A 22,883-nucleotide genomic window follows, 5' to 3' on the forward strand; every position below is an offset into this window, starting at 1 on the left:
TAGGGTTTTGAACTTTAACTAGGGAATTTATTTGTCCATTGTCCCTACCAACCTATTTAATTAGTGAAAGTTGACTTTCATGGTTGTCGACTTTCGCTCTATAAATACCTTGATGATCTACCAAAATTTGTAGTGGCAAATTAAGTTATTTTCAACACTTAATAAGCTTGTATTCGAGTAATTTGATATTTTTTTATTCAGTTTGTAAACTTAGTAGTTTTGCAGTTGAATTCAATAAAATGAGTTTTTTAGTGTGTTTTATGACCTGTTAGGCCAATCTGGGCCTAAGGAGGAAACTAACATGTTGATTAAGTGTGTAGGACAACATTTTAGGCCTAAAAGTTAGTGGATTTCTTTGGATGTCACAACATTTAGAGGGAATGCCGTGACATTGAACTTCAGACCTAAAGGGAGAACATTCAGCCATCAATATTGCGATAACAACCACTTAATGTCGCGACAACAAATTTCAAACCTAGAAAGGGAGCATTCAGCCTTCAATGTCGCAACAACAACCACTCAATGTCACAACAACAAAATTTGTAACCTATAAAAGGAGCATTTAGTCATCGACGTTGCAGTAACCACTATTCCATGTTGCAACATCCGACTTTGAACCTAAAGGGGGGAGTATTCGATGTTCAATATCGTTACACCAACTATAGGATGTCGCAACACCGGTCTGACAAGGTCCAATTGAAAACCAATGGTTTTTTTTTGTTTGCACAATCATAATTAACATGTGGAGCAACTCTTTGGACTTAATTTCAAAGAGTTAGATCTTAGTTTATGAGTTTAATTTTATTTTTCTATTCTTAGGGTTTAGATCTAGTTCTTAATTTCCATTTGGTTGTAAACACTCTTTTTATTTCAATTTTAGTTTTAGTTTTACTTTCTTTTCTACTTCGTTTCTATTAATCTTTACTTTGCCAATTTCATTAATCAACAAATCATTTAAGTGTTTAAAGAATCAAGAACATGACAACATTTACGAATTCTAATAATTTCTTCTCTACTCTTTATTTTAAATTTTTTGAATGTTTAATAAACTGTTAGGGACCCTTGCATTTAGAATGAGCCGTAACTAAAACCATAGGAAGGGTTGATGAACTGAAGTGGGATTGGTTAACTTGGGAATTAGGGTTTTACATTTAGTTAGTTGGAGTAGATTAAGCGGAATAAACCTTAGTATTGACAACTCTAGGAAGTTATTTAGATAGATGATTTGCCACAATTTGTTGTAGCAGATTAGTCCCAATTCTATACTTAACAAGCTTTTTTTTATAGCAAATTAATATAGTTTTTAGTAAGTTTCCCTTTTTAGGACTTAGTTAATGAAAAGGAGCATTTTTATGTGTTTTTCTAGCCTTCTAGGCCTAAGAGAATACTAACATGTTGATTAAATGTGTAGAACATTAATTTAGGCCAAGGAGTTAGTGGATTATTCTCGATGTTGCAACGCAAGGTTGGGATGTCGCAACACACCTTCTCGACTACTTAAGGAGCATTCTGACTTCTGTGTCGCGACACAACCTTGAAGACACAAAGAACAAAGAAAACTGCCTTCGATGTCACGACACAGGCTTGAGGGTGTCATGCAACAGCTGCAATGAGGCCAATTTAATGAGCAAGGGTGTTTTTTTCTACACAATCAAATATGACATCCTTAGCTATCCTTACTTGACCTAGTTAGGTCATAATACATGTAATCTATAAATACTCGCTTAGAACAACACATTAGGAGCTTTTGCAGACAAAATTATATGTACATAGTTTTAGGGTTTTTGTTTTATGTTTGTGTAATTGAAAAATCCTATTCTGATGTTAGACGATTGCAAGTGAAGATTGTTTTAGAGTTGCACTCTTACATTGATGAAATCTATGAGCATCTCTTTCCTTTATTCTATTATTTATATCTCTTTATTTAACATTGTTAATTGAATGTTTGTGTAAAGATTAGAATCAATTTATGCATTATACAAATTTCGCATGTTTCAACTATATTGACCTAATCAAATAATTGAAAGCTAGAGTTTAATTTGGATTGTTGGATCGGGTTGAGTGCAATTAAACCCTAGGATTGACGTCCTTAGGAAGTTATTTAAGTAGATATGAACCCGAAATCAGTATAGTCTACCGAGCATCACATAGCCTATCCTGGTCTGAATTATGACATCGAGAGATAAGTAGTTCTTACTGACTAGTTAGATTAGTAGAAGGCTGAGAGGCCTTACTGTCACACCCCGGTTGGTGAGTTGACCTGATTTGAAAGACTACGCTAGCGAAGACTACTTAAGTTGTGAGGCTTGGATAGGATGAAGAGGGTAACCTTGTGGCGAAGTGCTTCGTTAAAACTACACCAATACAATGAATTTTTAATTCGCAGTGTGGCAAGTTCCTGATTGTGGTGAGAACCTTACGAGGCAGACTTTCCTGTTAATAATATCACCACTCGTGTTTTGGGTCACTTCTAAAGTGAGTATAATAACTTGTGGGGCACATTTACGTCACTTAGCTTCCTAGTAGAGGTAATGTGTCAATAATTAAGACACTTGGAGGGCCTCGTAGAATGTGATTAATTAGTGGAAACGTGCGAGAACGAGTAATGATTAGAAATAATCCTGAATGAGATTTGGACATGGGTTAGCTATAAGTAGGATAGCATGATAGTGGAGTGAAGATTTTTGATTCATTTTCTTTGCTAGACTTTGTTAACATCGCAGAAACCAGGAAAGTTCTTTTTTGCTAACGAAGGTGTTGACTTTTAAAGCTTAAGGAAAGCTTCTATGCTTGTTGTTTGTTGGTAAATTCTCAAACTTCCTTTAAGCTTTACTAGATAGATAAAAGCTAATGAAAGAGAGGTTTGGTAGGGTTTCTTTGAATAATGGATATGAAGGGAACTTCTATCCAGAAACTATTTGCATGTCTATAGATTCTTACTATATTGTAAAGTTTTGGTCATTTTTTATGTTTAAAGGAGTTGTTTTATTATTTTAGCTAAAGAAACGAGAGAAGGTCCCAGTATTAAAGGGAAAAAACTAGTAGAGTAGACACAGCTCTAAGTAAAGTATTCTGGTGAGTAACTTGGTACCTTTTGTCTGGTATCTGCATAAATATGTTTAATCTTTATCACTGTATAACCAGGTAAGTGGCTTTTTCCTTTGCTATCACTGTTCATTTTTGAGGAAACACATGCAAAGAGTTAGTGCATGCAAGGTTATTGTAATAACCCATTTTTAGTAAAACCGAAACAATAGTTTCGATACTACAAATTTGATGTGGAAATATTTATTTTATTATTTTATATTTTACAGTATGATAGTATTACTGTATAAAAATTTCATAAAGAAATTTTACCATTTCCAATGCTTAATTCAGTAAAAAAAACTAGGTTGCAAAAGTTGCAAAACTTGAGTTCTATAAGATAAAGGGGTTTAATAGCTATGCAATTATATGTTTAGGGGGTCTATGTTGTAAATAAACCATTGATATTTTGAGTGGACAATTATGGCCATTAAAAATGAAAATTTAAAGTTTAATTATAAGGTTATTTTAGTAAATTAATAATACATGTTAGTAAAATAATTAAAAAAGCAAAGGTTGTCATTTTTCTATGTTCTTCTTCAACCGAAATTAGCTTTAGAAAAAGCCATTGAAGAATCTTTGACATTCGACCATCTCTCATAGCTTGCATGGTATGATTTTTTGTCCCGTTTTTAATGATTTCTATTTTTTGGGTTCGTTGTAGCTTAATCTAGCTAGCCTAAGGATTAATTTGTGAAATTGTTAAAGTATTAGAGTTTTGTCATAAATGAATATAGGTTTTTTTTCGTGTTTGATGGAAGACATTGATTAGTTTTTGATAGATAAACAACTTTTGTAAAGGGATTCTTGATAAAATTATCAATTAAGGGTCAAATTGAAAAATGTGAAAATTTAATGGTGTAAATTGTGAAATAATGAATTTTATGAGTTGATAAGGACCTATATGAAATTTTATTAGTTTGGGTTAGGGATGAATTTGCATGAATTTCATTTATTGAGCTTAGAGACTAAATTGAAAAGAAATCAAATGTGTATGGGCAAAAGTGTAATTTTGCTAACATGTGAATTTGGATTGAATTGAATAGGCTAGTTATTAAATTGGTTGAATTTATTTATTTAGATCAAGATAGATCTCAACCGGATTTAAATCGAGGGAAGGAGAAAGTTGTGGATTAGTCGATCGTACTCCTTCGCGATAGTGTCAAAGTAAGTTCATAGTAATTAAATTATATCATTTAATTTCCTTATGTATTTGTATTTTATAATCAAGTAGTTAATTATTATATAATTATATCCCTGATCGCACTTACATGCCACTATCGTACTTTGGTACCCCTGATCGCACTTACGTGCCCCTGTCGTACTTTGGTACCTTGATCGCACTTACGTGCCTCTGTCATACTTCGGCACCTCTGATTGCACTTATGTGCCCTTGCTGTACTTTGGTACTCTTGATAGCACTTTCGTGCCGTGGTAATGTTTCGGTAACATTTATTAATTATTTTATTTCCTTATGTATTTGTATTTTATAATCAAGTAGTTAATTATTATATAATTATATCCATTATCGCACTTACGTGCCACTATCGTACTTCGGTACCCCTGATCGCACTTACGTGCCCCTGTTGTACTTTGGTACCCTGATCGCACTTACGTGCCCCTGTCGTACTTCGGAACATCTGATTGCACTTACGTGCCCTTGTTGTACTTCGGTACTCTTGATAGCACTTTCGTGTCGTGGTTATGTTTCGGTAACATTTATTAAGAAAAATAATGGTTCACTCATTTATTAAGAAAAATACATCTATGTTAAACTAACGTAGAAATCACCCTTTTGGGCTTTTCATATAGTTTATGCATACAACAATCATCTTTCGATACCGACATGCTATGCACCGTTTAGGCCTTTTGTCTATTAACTGCTACCTCTTCTTAGATTAAATAGCTAATTCCTTAACCTAAAATGTTGGCCTTACACTTATAAATATTAATATGAATTAAACCTAAATGAATAAAACAATCATTTGCACAGAATATTCATAATACAAAAACCAATCAACTCAAATCATGATTCATACTCATTCTGAATAAACAAAATCAAGTCATACTTTATTAAATTGAAAACATAAAGATGAGATGCAAACATGTATTTCAACACAGAAAGCAACAATTAACAATAAAGATGAAATGCAACCTTATTGGATTCTCAAAGTGATAATTTTACACTACTCTTTGCCTGTACTTCTTGGATTCTCTGTATCACTTGGCAAAGCACCTTGAGGTCTATTTTTTAGCTTGTTGGCTAGCTGTCCATTTGGTTATCTAGATTCCTTAGAGTTGTATCATTCTTAGCCATATATGCTTTTAGTAAGTTCTCCAAACTACTTGAAGACTTAGCTCTCTGAGGTTTCAACATTTGTTGAGAAAAACCTGGCAAATGATTTGATCATGAAGGCATACAAGGATTACCTATGCTAGTCCCTTGATTACTGTAGGAGAAATTGGGATGATTTTGCCATGAAGGGTTGTGATGATTCGATTATGGACCTATACCATTCCTATTTTGATGTTGGTTTCCCATATAGTAGATCGATTCTGGGTTTGATGGATAATCCTCAAATATATGACCATCTCTACAGTACATACACGAGATGTTTTCAAACTGACTTGGTTGTTGACTTGTCAGGTTAGTGTTGCAACCATTAGTAGTAATATTTTTAAGCATGGAAGTCATAATAGATACTTGAAATGCTAAAGATGTAAGAGCATCGACTTCATGAACTCCTGTCACTCTTCTTCTTGTGGCTGCTCGATTGGTTGGCCATTGATAGTTGTTGCTTGAAATTATTTAAAAAATCTCATAAGATTCATTGTGTGACTTCAAAAGAATAGCTCTGTTAGTTGAAGCATCCACTACCATTCTTGTGTGAGTATTGAGGCCACTGTAAAAGGTCTCCGATTGGATGTAGTGAGGAATACCATGATGAGCACATTTTCATAATAATTCCTTAAATCGTTCTCATGCCTCATACAAGGACTGATCATCAAATTGCTGAAACGTAGTAATTTCATTTCTAAGCTTAGCATTCTTACTTGGTGGAAAGTACTTCATCTGGAACATCACCGACTTTAACTCAAACTAAGGGGCCTCAATTTCGGGTCTTACGATCCCTAGATTGAGTTCACTAGGTGTTCAATTGGTTAACCGACCTGAACCACCATTAACCGAATTAATCAACCCTTTTAAACCTTTAAGAATTAACCAAGCTGAGTTTTTTTAAAAAATTATTTGAACCGAACTTTTTCAATTAATTCAATTGGTTAACTAATAACTCTTGAAAAGAGTTACATTTAAGGCCTCTAAATGGAATTAATTGTTTGTAATTAATTGAATACATTTGCATTTTTAGAATGTTTTTAGAACATTACATAACAAAGCTTGGATTGCGATATAATGGTCATTATTTGTTACTTTTATCACTTAGGGAGGAAATGTGTGGTTTTGTATGAACACAGGTGTAGGAAGAGAAAGAAGATGAAGAAGGAAAATAAGGGAAGTGAAATATTACCGTGACAAATGTTGAGATTGATTGCCAATAGAATTGCCATGGCAATTCCGGGAAGATGACTCAACACTCTATCCACATTACTCTTAGCCAACTGTAGGTGTACTAGAAAAACCAACCTGAAAAGAGGAATGAAAAATGTGTGTTGAGTTGGGACGGATCTACCCAATAAAAAAGGGGAGAGAAGAAGAAAAGATGAGGAGAATCAGCATGAGAAAGAGACTAGTGATAGCGACCCTCTCTCTACGCAAAGAAGAACTCCATTGGAGAATTTCAGAGAAAGAAAGGGTAACAGCTACATTGAGCATAACACATATGTGAAGTAGGGGAAGAGACATCTAACCTGGGTCTGGAGTGTGGCGAGAAATCCTGCAATTTCTGCCTTTGTTTTCCTGATTTTTGTGATTCAAACTTGTTTTAATGTTGATGAATGATTTTAATTTGGTGTTAAATTTTCCACCCATGAACTAAATTTTTTCTGGGTTGGAGTTATTTGGGTGAATGTTTTATCATCTTTAGTGCTCATGATTTGAGATTGTCTATGTCACTATTTCATTCAATTTTTGCTTATTCTAAATACATGCATGCAAGCTCTAGACATAGTTGATTGTGTGCTGTGTTCTTTGATGCATTTTTAATTCTGAAAATTTTAAATATACTGGATCTTAAATCGTTTGATGCAAGCGAATATTCAACAAAATATTCGTAGTACTCTAAACATAGATGTTGCGAGTTGTATAGAGAAGCATGTTCATTGTAGTTTTTAAACTGGAGTTCTGTAGACATATAGTAACTTAAATTTTTAGCTTAAGATCTAGCTATCAAAAGAGGTAGGTTACAGTGGTGACTCTCTAATCAGTTGATTAGACAATATTTTTCCATGACATTACTTTGATATGAGCATTTCACCTGAATAATTCCAACCCTATTCATTCAGCAATAGAATTACTCTTGCTTTTATTTGTAATTTGTCACTACATTTTATTTGCCAACTCAATTATTTATTTTTAGCATTTGATTTCATTAATTCATTATACAAACATCATATTCAATTTGAGAGTATTTCCTGTTATTTAGTATAGTTAATAGGATTATAATAGCTTACTCAATTTCTTACCAATTTTCGATCCCTATAGAGACAATACTTACTTATCACTTTATTACTTGAATGACGTGTACACTTGCAAAATTGCATTAGTTATTTACACGCAACAAGCTTTTGGCGCAAGTGCCGGGGATCAACAACATTGGTGAAAAGTTTATTTTTTATTATTCTTGTTATTTTGTTAGAACAATTAATTATATTTGATTTGATTTTTCAGGTTTGTATTAGTGTATGAGAAGAAGTATTCAGGATGACACAGAATATTATTTTGATCCCAAAATTGAAAGGAGATTAAGGCGAAGAAGAAAAAAGTTAAGAGAAATGGAGAGGATTATAAATGATCCAATCAGAGAAGACCAAGTACTGCATAATGAAAGGAATGTTGATATTCCTCGAATCATAAATGACAGAGACAGACCCATCAGAGAACATGTAGGGCCTATTTTGGATGATCTAACTCTAGGAATTGTTAGGCCACATATTCAAGCTCAACATTTTGAATTAAAACCAGTAATGTTTCAGAGGCTGCAGATGGTAGGACAATTTAGTGGTTTATCGACTGAAGATCCTAGATTGCACTTGAGACTTTTTCTTGAAGCCTGTGACTCATTTAGGCAGCATGGTGGTCTTGAATATTCCCTTAAATTATAATTATTCCTTTATTCATTGTGAGATCGTGCCAGATCACAGTTGAATGCATTACCATCAGGTACGGTGGCATCTTGGAATGAACTGTGTCAGAGATTTCTACTTAGGGAAAATCCTCCCAACATGAATGCCAAGATGAGGTACGACATTACATCGTTCAAGCAATCTGAAGATGAGACATTATACGAAGGGTGGGAGCGTTTCAAGAAAGTAATTAGAAAATGTTCGATGCATGGTTTCAGCATTGGACACAGATGTAAATGTTCTACAATGGATTAAATGCTCATAAGCAAATGGTGGAGGATGGATATGTTAATGGGACGTTGCTTGACAAATCCTATAATGAAGCATACAAAATTCTAGAAAGAATAACAAATAAAGATTATCGATACCCGATTACCAGAGTTGGTACTAGTAGAAGAGTTGCTGGAGCAATAGAACTTGATACAATTACACCTTTAACAGCTCAGGTATCATCTTTAACAAATATGAGTAAAACTCTAAAAAGACCCTTTGCGGTGCAGAAGATAAAAATTGTAGAACTAGCATGTATATACTATGGAGAAGATCATGTTTTTGATGAATGCCCAACCAAGCTAACCTCTGCATATTACATGGGGAATTTTAATCGTAGCAACAACAATCCCTACAACAACACCTACAATCCAGGGTGGAAACAACATCCAAATTTCAGCTAGAGTAATCAGGGAATGGGAAATGCCAACATTGTTAATAGATAGAATGCGGCTGTTGTACCACCTGGATACAATCAACCAATGCCACGGCAAAATGTGCAACAAAGTTCGTCATCTTCAACATCATCTATGAAAGCTCTATTAAAAGAGTATATGGCTATGAATGATGCGATTATTTAGAGCTAGAAAATTTCTTTAAGAGCTCTGGAGAATCAAGTGGGACAAAATTCCATTGCATTAAGTTCCAGACAACAAGAAGCATTGCTTAGTGACAATGAAACTTATCAATCTCAAGGAAAGGAACAATGTAAAGCCATAACACTTTGGAGTGGCACTCAGTTGACATGAGTTGTGAATGATGCCTTTTCTAAGGAGGAAAGTTCAGAAGTTCCTGAAAGCACAACTTTTGAACCAGAAGTGGAATAAACTACAAAAGATGGGAGTAGACAAAAGCATACAAAAGAAAATTCATCTCGTAGAGCCAATACAAATGCCATGGCAAAGCAACCTCAACAAATGAAAGGAAGGCCACTACCACATTTTCCCCAACATTTCCAAAATTCGAAATAGAATGCTCAATTCAAGAAATTTTTAGAGGTATTGAGGCAATTACACACCAACATACCTTTGGTGAAAGCATTAGAACAAATGCCTAAATATATAAAATTCATGAAAGATATCCTATCCAAGAAGATAAAGTTAGGGGAGTTCGAAACTGTTGCTTTTACTAAAGGGTGCACAACAGGGAAAGCCTTTTACTGTTTTTTAGATGGCTACTCAGGGCATAACCAAATTTCCATATCTCCTACTGATCAAGGAAAGACTACATTCACATGTCCTTATGGAACATTTTCTTTCAAAAGAATGCTATTTGGCTTATGTAATGCACCATCAACCTTCCAGCGTTACATGATGGTAATATTTTTTCGACATGGTGGAGAAGTCCCTTGAAGTATTCATGGATGATTTCTCGGTGTTTGGTGACACTTTTGAAGATTGCTTAAAAATTTGGAGTTAGTACTTTACCGATGTCAAGAAACAAATCTAGTGCTGAATTAGGAAAAATGCCACTTCATGGTTTGTGAAGGCATTGTTTTTTGGGCCGTAAGATTTCATAGCAAGGAATTTCTATCAATAAAGAAAAAATATAAGTCATTGAAAAGTTGCCACCACCCACTTCAGTGAAAGGAATCAGAAGCTTCATTGGTTATTCTGGATTTTATCGTCGCTTTATCAAGGATTTTTCTAAGACATCAAAACCTCTATGTCAATTGTTAGAACAAAACATACTATTTCATTTTGATGAGTTATCCTTAAAGGCGTTCAAAGAGTTAAAGGAATAATTAATTACAGCACCTATAGTTACTACACCAGACTGGACTTTATTGTTCGAACTAGTGTGTGATGTAAGTAATTTAGATCAAGTAATTTAGAGATGTATTCCAAATGTTGAATTTCAAAGTATCCTGCATCACTGACATTTTGCACCTTATGGTGGACATTTTGGAAGCATGCGAACTGCTGCAAAGGTTCTTCAATTTGGTTTTTATTGGGCTACCATGTTTAAAGATGCTAATAAGTTCTATCAAAACTGTAATCGCTGTCAAAGAACTGGTAAGTTTTTAAGAAGACACGAAATACCATTGCAAAAATATTTTAGAGGTGGAATTATTTGATGTTTGGGGAATTGATTTCATGGGTCCATTCCCACCATTCTGGGGAAAAATCTGCATTCTTGTCGCGGTGGATTATGTCTCCATATGGGTTGAAGTTGTGGCTTTACCTACACATGATGCCAAATCAGTTCTAAGATTTTTGCATACAAATATTTTTACCAGGTTTGGTACGCCTCGTGGTTTAATTAGTGATGAAGGCTTATATTTTGATTATAGATTAGTTGTCAATGCTTTAAACAGATATGGGGTTAAACATAAAATTGCCACGGCATATCACCTACAGAAAAATGGACAACCTAAAATTTTCAACAGAGAAATCAAGAAGATTCTGGAGAAAGTTGTCAATCCTAAACGCAAAGACTGATCAGTAAGGTTGGATGAAGCTTTGTGGGCTTATAGCACAACTTTCAAGACATCGTTAGGAATGTCACATTTCAAGCTTGACTATGGTAAACATGTCATTTGCCAATTGATCTAGAACACAAAGCATTTTGGGCAATCAAAAAACTATACATGGACTGGGGTGCTACCACGGCATGACAAAAAAATTTTGCCACGGCAATTTGTACCTGGACAACAGGTCTTGCTATTCAATTTTAGCCTTAAACTATTTCTTGGCAAATTAAAGTTGAGATGGTTTGGACCATTCGAAGTTGAGTGTATATATCCTCATGGAGCTGTCAATGTTAAAGATGGAAAAATAGGATCCATTTTCAAAGTCAATGGTCAACGCCTGAAACATTATTTTGGAGCTCCTATAATGCATGCCAGAAATTTCATTTCTCTTCACAATACTTAATAATTGTTCTCTTGTAGAAAATTTTCTTTGTTTATTTTATTTTTACTTTTTCTTATTTGTTACCCAATAAATTTATTTAACTGTTTATTTTTTTCTTTATTACAGGTTTCTCGTTAGGCCAGAATATGTACAAATTGGAGCCATTAGCCCAAATGATTTTAATTCTCACAAATTTGTGCTAATTCCATTTTATTTTCCCGTTAAATGTCAATTGTTTTGCTTACAACCTATGATTGAGTCCAATCTTATCGCACACGTCACAATCTCTTCTCTCTCATGTTTTAACCTAGCCGATTCAGTTTCTTGCCACATTTTCATCCCACTTTATTATTTTCTTTTACTCTTTATTTCACTTATAACCGCAATAAAATCTTACCTTTTTTATTTTTCAGTCGTCTATATTGTCTTCAATGACTTCCCAAACAACTTTTGCTTCAACCTCTACCTCTCCATGCACCGTCTTCAGTAAACTTGTTGAAGAGAAATACAATAAAAATATTTCCAAACGACCATTCTGCATGGAGAAAGGATTCATTTTTCTAGATGCTCCCTTCATGGGGTATACAGAGGCCATATCATCAATTTTCGAAAAGCATGGGTGGGGAATCTTCTGTCTCCATCCTGATGATGTTTTCTAGAGGTAGTGAAAGAGTTTTATGCCCACATTACTTCTCTTGACAATGCATTTATATATGTATGTGGCACATCAGTTCTATTTGATGAGGACTCTATCAATGCTCAATATGGATTGTCTGAAGGTCCTGACGAGCATGTTGACTTTGTGAAGACAATGTCCTCAGACCATTTAGCCCAGGTTCTCACTGATGTTTGTGTAAAAGGTGCACAATGGTTAATCTCAAGAAATACTATTACACCATCGACAGAGTCTCATTGAAGCCTCAATGCAAGATTTGGTACCACTTCTTAAAAACTCATCTCATTCCTTCTACACATAATGCTACAATTTCTAAAGATTGATAATTGCTTCTCCACTCCATAATGGTAGGCCGAAAGATTAATGTTGGAAAAATTATCTTTCTTGAGATTCATCGCTGTGCCTAAAAGAATGCTGGCACATTAAATTTATATTCACTGATCGCTACACTTTGCCAAAGATTCAAGGTTCCCTTGTCACAAAATGAAGACCACCTTCCTAACAAAGGAGCTATTACTATGCACATTGTATAGAAACTGGCTGGCGAGGAAATGCCAAGGCAAACTGGTACACCTCCATCTTCTCCTCCTAGGATTGCTTCTGTTTTCCCCTCAACTTCTCATACTAAGTTTGAGCAGTGAATGATTGAAGCTGTAGAAGGTTGGAAAAACATCAGAAAATGCTTGTCATTGAATTTGGCAAAGCTCAAGAGGAAATGAATATCTTTTGGGAATATGCCTGCCAACATGATATTTCCATTCATAAATCCCTATAAAAGAACTTCTAGCGCCCAATGCCACCATTCCCTATTTTTCCTAAAGAATTGCTATTGAATCCTGAAGCAGAAGATGAAGAACCTACTACTGCCCCCACGCACAACCAAGACTCACAGGAAAATAAAGTCAGGATAGAATCTATCCACATTGAATCTGATGATAATGGAATGGATACCACTCAGAGTACTGCATCTGCACCACAATCTAAGGCCTCTATGAATACCTAGGAACATACAGTTCTTCAACTGATTGATGAAATCCCAAATTTCGTTACCGACGATGATGAGGAAGAGGTGCCCATCAACTAGCTTAAGAGAAAAAGATTCAAGAAGGCTGTTGGTAAAACTGTTCAAGCTGATAGTAATGACCAGGACATGCCACAATGTTACAATAGAGCTGCAAGGAAATCCATACAACCCAAGTGAAGTAATTTTCGTCCCTTCCAAGCTTTGATTTTTTATATTTTCATGATCATTCATTTTGGGTTTTATCTATTTCATGCATTCATATAGCTTTCATTCGTTTTATTTTATCATGTTCATGCATTGAGGACAATGCATCCCCTAGGTTTGGGGGTGTGTTGTGCATATATATTGCATTGTTAATTGTTCATACAGTCCTTTTGTCATAACATTCATTTGCCATTCAACTGTCTGATTATGTAAGTATATGGTTATCAATGATGTTTAATGAGGATAATAACTTTTCTTTGTGAGCTTAGAAAAAATGGTGATAGTTGTTTAGGCATGTTTAGTATAGGACAGTTGTTGAAATGAATTTCTAAAAGTAGAATAATTGAAATATAAATGCAATTAGGCTATTGTAGCATTCTTTGAATAAATTTAAGACTTCTTGACTTAAATTCAATATAGTAATAGGGTATATGTCATGGTAAAATAATATGAATACTACAATATTTGAACGTGTTGAGTAGGTCAGTAATGTTTTGTTTGCTCAATTATATTGTTGACCAGAAAAATAAGTTCAGATATGAGTGTTTGTTTAAAAAAACTGTACATATTTTAGGGACACTCAACTGAATCTTGAGGCTAAATTGCTAAGAAGGTAGTTGTTTACTCCATCCATTTTTTAGTTAAAAGCTTTTGTTTCATAAGTGATTTATATTCAAATTGTGACATGATATATACATGGCAGTCTAGTGTATGCTCCATTGAGGTTGTCAAGTGTAAAATCATATGACAATATGAATTCCTTAGGAGAATTTTGTGTTGGAAATTGCATAAGTGTCTAAAAAAAATAGATCTTAGGAGAGAGATAACCCAAATATATTTAGAAGAAATTTGCTATAGTTTTAATTACTGAAATGTTTAGAAAATTTTACCTTTAGGAACCATTTTCTGCAGTGCATTTGCTAAACAAGTTTACAAGAACTGTAAGCAATTTTTCTTCATTTTAGTAGAAGATTGTTGAGAATAGAAGGATACAGTATGCTCATTATGATTTGATAGTATAATTGGTGAATGATTGTTTTGGCAATTCCATGCATTTATGCATATTCATACATCATTTGCTTGAAGAAAAGAAATAATTCAAGTTTGGGGGTGTGATAACTCTTGAAAAGAGTAATATTTAAGGTCTCTAAATGGAATTACTTGTTTGTAATTAAGTGAATACATTTGTATTTTTAGGATGTTTTTAGAACACCTCATAACAAAGCTTGGATTGCGATATAATCGTTATTATTTGTTGCTTTTATCACTTGGGGAGGAAATGTATGGTTTTGTGTGAACACAAGTGTAGGAAGAGGAAGAAGTGAAGAAGGAAAATAAGGGAAGTGAAACATTGCCGTGGCAAATTGTGAGATTGATTTCCTATAGATTTGCCATGAAAATTCTGGGAAGATGACTCAACACTCTATCCACGTCACTCTCAGCCAACTGTGCGTGTACCAGAAAACCCAACCTAAAAAGAGGAATAAAAAATGTGTGCTGAGGTGGGACGGATCTATCTAATAAAAGAAGGAGAGAGAAGAATAAAAAGAGGAGGAGAATTAGCGTGAGAAAGAGATTGGTGACAACAATCCTCTCTCTGGGTAAAGAAGAACTCTATTGGAGAATTCTAGAGAAAGAAAAGGTAGCAGCTATAGACAATAGAATACAGACGTGAAGCAGGGGAAGGGACATCTTAGTTGGGTTCACGTATAATTGGAAGATAAAAGAGAGGCTGGAGTGTGGTGAGAAATCCTGTGATTTCTACCTTTGTTTTCCTGATTTCTGTGATTCAAAACTGGTTTAATGTTGATGAATGATTTTAATTTGGTGTTAACTTTTACACCTATGAACTAAATCTTTTCTGGGTTGGAGTTATTTGGGTGAATGTTTTATCATCTTTAATGCTCATGATTTGAGATTGTCTATGTCACTGTTTCATTCGATTTCTGCTTATTCTAAATACATGCATCCAAGCTCTAGACATAGTTGATTGTGTGCTGTGTTCTTTGATGTATTTTTAATTCTGATAAGTTTAAATATATTGAATCTTAAATCATTTGATGCAAAGGAATATTCGACAAAATATTTGTAGCACTCTAGACATAAATGTTGCAAGTTGTACAGAGAAGAACGTTCATTGTAGCCATTAATCAAGAGTTCTGTAGACATACAATAAATCAGATTTTTAACTTAAGATCAAGCTATTAAAAGAGGTAGGTTACAGTGGTAACTCTCTGAGTAATTGATGAGAAAATATTTTGCCATGGCATTACTTTGATATGAGCATTTCACCTGACTAATTCCAGCCCTATTCAGCACCAAAATTACTCTTGCTTTTCTCTGTAATTCGCCACTACATTTTATTTGCCATATCAATTATTTGTTTTTAGCATTTGATTTCATTAATTCATTATACAAACATCCTATTCAATTTGAGAGTATTTCCTGTTATTTAGTATAGTTAAGAGGATTATAATAACTTACTTAATTTCTTACTAATTTTCGATCCCTATGGAGACGATACTTATCACTTTATTACTTGAATGCGTGTACACTTGCACTATTGCATTAGTTATTTACATGCAACATTAACTGAATTACCCGAAATTTATATGGTTTTTTTGGTTAAAACAAGTATAAAACATATAAAAAATTAATTGAATTAACCAAATTAACTAAATTTAATATATGTCAAATGTATATAAAAAATGTAAATTTTTGGTTAATTCGGTTAATTACCCGATTTCAAGCCAAATTAACCGTTAACCAAACTTCCAAAAATTTATTAACTGACCCCCGATCGAATCAATCCAGTTAATCGACCAATTAACCTAATTAATTCAGTTTTATCTAAAATTTGCACACCCTTAGGGGCATTGCATACTGTCGAATAGCTCGATGTTTGTAATCAGCAACAAGGATTAGATTTCGAGTATTATTGGCTGTGCATTCTTTTGGATTTTGATTAATTTCTTTGACTTTTCTTTGGGCTAATCATTCCCTTCTTATTTGCTTAAAAGTGCATTCAATTTCTAGGTCAGTTGGCAATAGATCGATAATTCGATCTACATTCATTTACTCTAAAATATCACAAAAATAATAAAATGAAAATTAACAAAAACAAAAGATAACCAAATTTCAAAAATTTTATCTTCACAAATAATGACAAAATATAGTCCCTGACAACGACGCCGAAAACTTGGATTGGGGTTACGTGCAAGTGGACACGATCGTTTCAAGTATTAAGTAGTAAGTAAAGAGTTATCGTCTCCATAGGGACTAAATTTGTAAATTATTTGAAAAGTCAACTATAAAACAATTTGGAAGAAACAAGTAAAGAATAATGCTATTGAGAGACAAAAATTATAATATGAATGTAATCATATTTCAAATACCCACAAAATAAAACAACACATATTGCAAAAAAGTAATCGCAACAAAATGATTAAACCCAAGATTTAATAAACATAACATGAATAAACTAGAACAAGTATTTTATTCAACAAGAGTGTAACACCCCATGCCCAGTCCAGACACTTGACTCAAGCTACAGGATGCTACAATAGTAAACAAAAATAATCACATACGTTTTTATAAAAAATAATCAATATATAAATAAAACTAAAATCTAATGGTCAACATGCATTTCAAATATATGGATCCATCGATAAATCATACAAGTAATTTCATTATCACGAAATATCGTGGCAATATGAAAATTCATTAAACCCCATTTTATATTAGGTATAGGCTTCTCTCGAAGTCCTACTATGTCCCTAAGTCACCTTGCATATGTCTATGTCAAATTAACGTAGAAATAACCCTTTTGACCTTTTCATATAGTTTATACACACAACAATCATCTTTCGATATCGACAGGTTATGCACCATTTAGATCTTTCGTCTATTAACTATTACCTCTTCTTAGATTAAATACCTAATTCTTTAACCTACAAATGTTGGCCTTACACTTATAAGTATTAATATGAATTAAATCTAATTGAATGAAACAATCATTTGCACATAATATTCATATTACAAAAACCAATAAACTCAAATCATGATTCATACTCATTCTAAATAAATAAAATCAAGTCATGCTTTATTGAATTGAAAACAGAAATATGAGATACCAACTTGTTTTTTAACACAAAAAGAAACAATTAACAATAAAGAGAAAAGGAAGAAGAGTAGTCGAGGGGATTATCCAAGACCATTGTAGTCGAGGGGGTTATCCAAGACCATTGTAAAATATGAAGAGAAAAAAATTGGATTGCAAGGGGTTACTTTTGACTACTCCTTGCAGCTTCCCATGGTGGCTCTCCTCCTCTTCTTTATGTTAAATCACCTATACGCTCTCAAGTTACACTTTCTAGCTGCACTCAAATGCTTTTTCTCTAAAAAATAGTGTGCTTAACTAATAAATGAAGGCCTCCTTTTATAGTTGTTAAGTCCCAAAGTCCCTTGCTATTTTTAGTAAAGGAATACCTTAATTTCCTCCTACGGTTGAGTCATCCTTGATGTGTGGAGGAATAGGTGGCATCATGGCTATTTTTAGCAAAGGTGGTTGCTTGATTTCTTCCTTTGTGTGCTCGACCCTTACTTAGTGGAAAGGTGGGTGGTTTGACTGCTATTTTTAATAGTAGTGTGGGTGGTTGATGTTTGAATCAAGGGGAGAGGTTATCAGTTCTTGCTTAAGGGTGAATGGAATGAAGTTTTGCTATTTTGGGAGTAGGATGATTGGTCTTTGAGTGGTGGATGGTGTATGGCCGATTTTGGACTGCTAATTTTAGCAGTGGCTGTTGTCATCCCTGTTTGGGAAGTAGGTAAATGGACAAGGTCCAATGGATGATAGGTGGATGATTTTGGGCTTCCATCTGGACAATTCTGGGCCTCCATGTAATTGGGTTTGGAATGAAGTTGCTTTGAAGCCCAACATGACTAGATCTGGCTCCTCCAAGTTGTACCTGTCTAAGCCCTAAAACAATAAAAATTTTGCTATACTTTCTCGTAGCCCAATTATTATCAAAAAATAATAAAATAATATGCATTTAGCATAAATTTCACTAAGCTAACACATTCCCATAAAAATCATAAAATATTACAAAATTAGGTATAAAACCACAAAAAGTGATTTATTTACTCAAAATTTGCATAAATTATACATAAAAAATGTTTAAAATATCTATATATTTTAGATTTTACAACCTGCCATAATTTTTTTGTGGCAAATCAGACTCTTTCCAGCACTTAACGAGCTTGTTTGTAGGCTATGTTATGTTATTTTAATGCATTTTCAATTTTATTAGTGTAACTTAAATTTCTTGCAAATAAGCATTTTTACGCAATAATTTTGTGTTACTTAACCTATTGGGCCAATACGGGCCTAAGATAGTTTTAATGAGCTTAAATGAGCGTGCAAGACAACTATTTTCAGCCTAGGAGGATCAAGAACAATAATTGGGTCGTAATACAAGTTTCCAAGGTTGCAGCACAGCAGAAGGACTTCTAGAATTTAGGTTCGAAGTTATGTTGCGACACAAATGTGACGAGGGCCAGAAATTAAGCAAAGGTGTTTTCGTTTACACAATTAATATTTATTAGATTTTAGGCTTGTATTTGACCTAATTAGGGCAACTAATTATGCCTATAAATAGGAAAGCTTAGGCTGAGCTAAAGTAGGCTTAGACTATATTCAAAACTAGTTAGTTCACTTTGTTAAATTGTAAATAGGTGAAAGTGTGTTAAGTATACCAAATGAAAAATAGATACACAAAAAGCATATATGTTTGTTAGAATTATAGGTTGTTAGAATGTTAAAATTCAATTAATTGAATATATGTATTGAAATACTTAGGGATGACCTAAGGCATATATGTCTGAGTATAGAGTTATCTTCAGTACTTTTAGACTAATAATTCATGTAAATTTTGAGTGGTTGATAACAATTTTCATAGTTTTTATTATAATTCTGTCCTATTGGATAATTTTAAGGTAAATTTGTTATCTTGTTTAATTTATATGCTAAATGCATTATTTTTATAGTTTTGAAGGTAGTTAGTGCCCTAGGAGGAAAGAAGGACTTGAAACTCACTTATGGATTCTCAGTGTTGCAGCAAAAAACCTATGGGATTGGGCTGATGTGTTGCCATATTTGGATGCCCCAAAGATGTTTATTGGACTTCAGAATTCCACTTGAGCCAAATCTAAAGTGGGTTAACAAGTCTGGACAACCAACTAAGGGAAGATGGAGCCCAAACAGTCCACTTGAGGTGCCAAAATCGCCACAAATCAAAGTGGCCGCCCACATCCTTCCACAAATGAAGGACCAACCACCTACATGGAGATATTCATGGGATGACTGTGCTAAAAATAGTAAAGACTCAAGGGGTTTCACTAGTATAAAAGAGGGGCACTAACTACACTTCAATCATCACTCATTCATTAATCTATCTTTACTTACACCACATTTGAGAGCAAGCAACATAGAATTAAGAGAAATTCATAGGTTTTTGAGAGCAGCCAAATTCGACACTTTAAGAGAATTTGTGCATCCAAGCAAATGAGAAGAGAGGAGGAAAAGCAACAAGAGTAGTGCCACGAAAAGCACCGAAATCGGTTTAGAATTTCTTTTCCTTTAATCTTTTATTTTTTTCAAGTTGATAAACATCATTTCAATATACTCTTTTTCTTTCAAATTAATAATAATGACTTAATCATATTGATGCTAGATTGATTGCAATCCCTTAACTTATGTTATTAATAATATGTTGACGTTGTTATGTGTATTGGTTGTTTATTCATTCAAATGGTATCATGAACATGCTTACTCATGCATAAATAATGTAGGGAAACATATGAACTAATTACTTAATCCAAAAAAGATGGTAATTAGTAGAAGCAATATTTGAATACCTTTAATGATTGAATTAGTAATTATATTTTGCAATATTGTTACCTTGCATAACCCTTAAATATGATGTCTACTTATGAAACTTTGAAGTTAATTGAATGGAAGTATGCTAAAGAAACTTAAAGGTTAAAAAGTATGACTAATAACTTATAAATTCTTGGTTAGTAAATAGCTAAATTGTCATGGTTCTGCCTTAACATTATCAACATTGTTTTTAATAATTTTAAGTTAAGGAAAGCAATTATTCTAGCTCCTTGATGTCATTGTGATTAAACTTGTGTTATTGTATATTGCTCATTATTATTTGTTAAAATTCTTATTTTTCTTGAATACTGAGTAATCTTAGTTAGGTTAATTAGTTAATTGAATTCACTTCTAATTATTTCAATCACCAATTGATAGTTTCACAATTTTTGCCTTACTTATACAGTCCCATGGAGACAATAACTCTATAATTACTACTTTATTACTTGTTGTCCTTGTCATACTTAGCTTTTTTACTGGCATTGATGTTTGAGTCTCTAAGAAAGGTGATAGAGTCTCTGAATTCTTCAGTACCAAGTGGATTTAAGAGGATGTAGTCGACTTTAAGTTGCTTGAAAAATATGACCATTCTTTGAGACTAGCAATGATAGTTGGTTCTATCGAGAGGCTCGAGCTTGGAGAGGCCAGGAATGAACTTGTTCATCGGGACAGACAAGTTTAACCTGTAGTATGAAAGTTGCTTCTAAACTATTGGATAATAACTATTTCAAAACAAACTCATTAGCACTGACTGGAAGAATAAATTTAGCATAAATAAATCATAATTGTGTCGTTGAAGAACCACTACCTTAGAAGAAAAGTCATCTTGATCAGTGTAATTGAGTTGTGGACGTTGCCCTTAAGGTTAGCATAGTACTTATATATTCATACACTCGAATAAAGAAGGTAGAACAACAAGTGGAATTGCTCTTCTCAAAGGAATGAAACAATCAACCAAAAAATAGAACAGGGGACTTAGGCAAAAAAATCGAGAAATATAATCAGGAAAAGAACTTTAAAAACTGGGAGGAAACAAAGAGGAAAATAGAATAGTGTTTTCTGTTTTTCTTTTCGTATAAAAATTAAAAAAGGCATACTATTTATACTATTCATCGAAGGTAAAAATAGTAAAAGATTGATTTTTAAAAGTACTTATTTAAATATTAAAAATAATAAAAAAATTATCCTAAAAGTGTTAACATAGACAGACACGGACTGGGGCCTTAACCCCAATTACTCAGTGAGGAAAGAGGCCAGTTTGTATATAAACCCTCTTAGAAGCTTATTCTTAACCAATGTTGGATTCCATTTTGCATTACTAACATTCCCTCACTAATGCAAAGAATTGAAAATTTGTAAATACGAGAAAAGGTGAAATGTCAAAAGAGCAATAACACAATTAGCTGCTTAAGCACTAATATCTTGTGGATTTTAAGTAGTACGTACTGAAATGAGTGATTCCTCTCTTTAACAATAGAATGAATTTTGAAAATTTTATTTTAGGGGTTAACTCATGACACACAACTAATCTATAAACCAATTGATGTTCCCAATAGATCAACAAGCTTTAGCCAAAACACCTCGAGATTTTGGTAAGCGGTTTAGAAAGACTGCCCAAGGTCTTTCACAGAAGGTGGCTAGTTCTTCACACTTACATAGGTGATTTCATCAAGTCTATCCCAATATAGACTAACCAAATCAGGACTATGAAATCATTAAAAACATTTTATCAAGCTCATTCTCTAAAATTTAAATTCGGTGAGTTCATCAAGTCCATTTCAATAGGACTACCCAAATTTTAGGATATGAAATCATTAAGTGTAACACCTGATTCCTAATTAATCTGGAAATCAGAAATCATTGGAGGAGTAAATAAAAAGTGAATACAAGTTGGCGACCTTTATTGAAAGAAACAGGAAACCTAGAATCTAAATTGGACTTGGTGAGAACCAAACCTAGTTTGGTTAGAATGGAACTAGTTGATTCCATTGTGGGCGACACAATGATTTGTAAATGCACAATTATCATGAGATTGGTAATAGAGTGGGAAGAACTATAAATAGTTGGGAAAAGGCTTCTTAAGAATGAAGTTCTTCCCAAATTTGTTTCATTTTCTATCTTTTCATCTTTTTCATCGGATACTTTGAAGAAGGAACAACCATGGAAGGTTCTGAATGAAGCAGACCATGAGAATGTAGATGGAAAAGTAAGGAAGCCAACAAAATGGTAAGGTTCTTAGCCCTTCTCTATACGTAAGAATAGGTAAATAAGGTTGTGGCCCTTCAGCACCATTTCAGAGGTTCTGTATGCTTATGAAAGTTTAAGCTTGTAAGATTAAGGGCAAGTTTAACTAGTAGATTTTTGGTTGTAATGCTTAGCTTCTAGGAGAATAGAAGCTTTGGCGTTCGAGAGATTTGAAGGTATGCCATGTTTGTATAAACGTGAAATATGATGATATGTGCATGCATTGCATGATTGTGGGAAACACCTCTATTGGATAGATGAAGTTAGGAATGGAAAGGGGAGTGA

General features: G+C 33.6%; 1 non-coding gene across 1 annotated transcript; it reads left to right on the plus strand.

Moving 5' to 3' along the window:
• Nucleotides 1-6,020: 6,020 nt before the first annotated feature.
• On the plus strand, nt 6,021-6,127 carry LOC121219662 (small nucleolar RNA R71). Its single transcript, XR_005916552.1, has one exon. It is a non-coding gene; the product is annotated as a small nucleolar RNA R71 (small nucleolar RNA).
• The last annotated feature ends 16,756 nt before the right edge of the window (nt 6,128-22,883 follow it).

Source organism: Gossypium hirsutum, chromosome D07 (assembly GCF_007990345.1).
Source record: "Gossypium hirsutum isolate 1008001.06 chromosome D07, Gossypium_hirsutum_v2.1, whole genome shotgun sequence".
NCBI classification, from domain to species: Eukaryota; Viridiplantae; Streptophyta; class Magnoliopsida; order Malvales; family Malvaceae; genus Gossypium; species Gossypium hirsutum.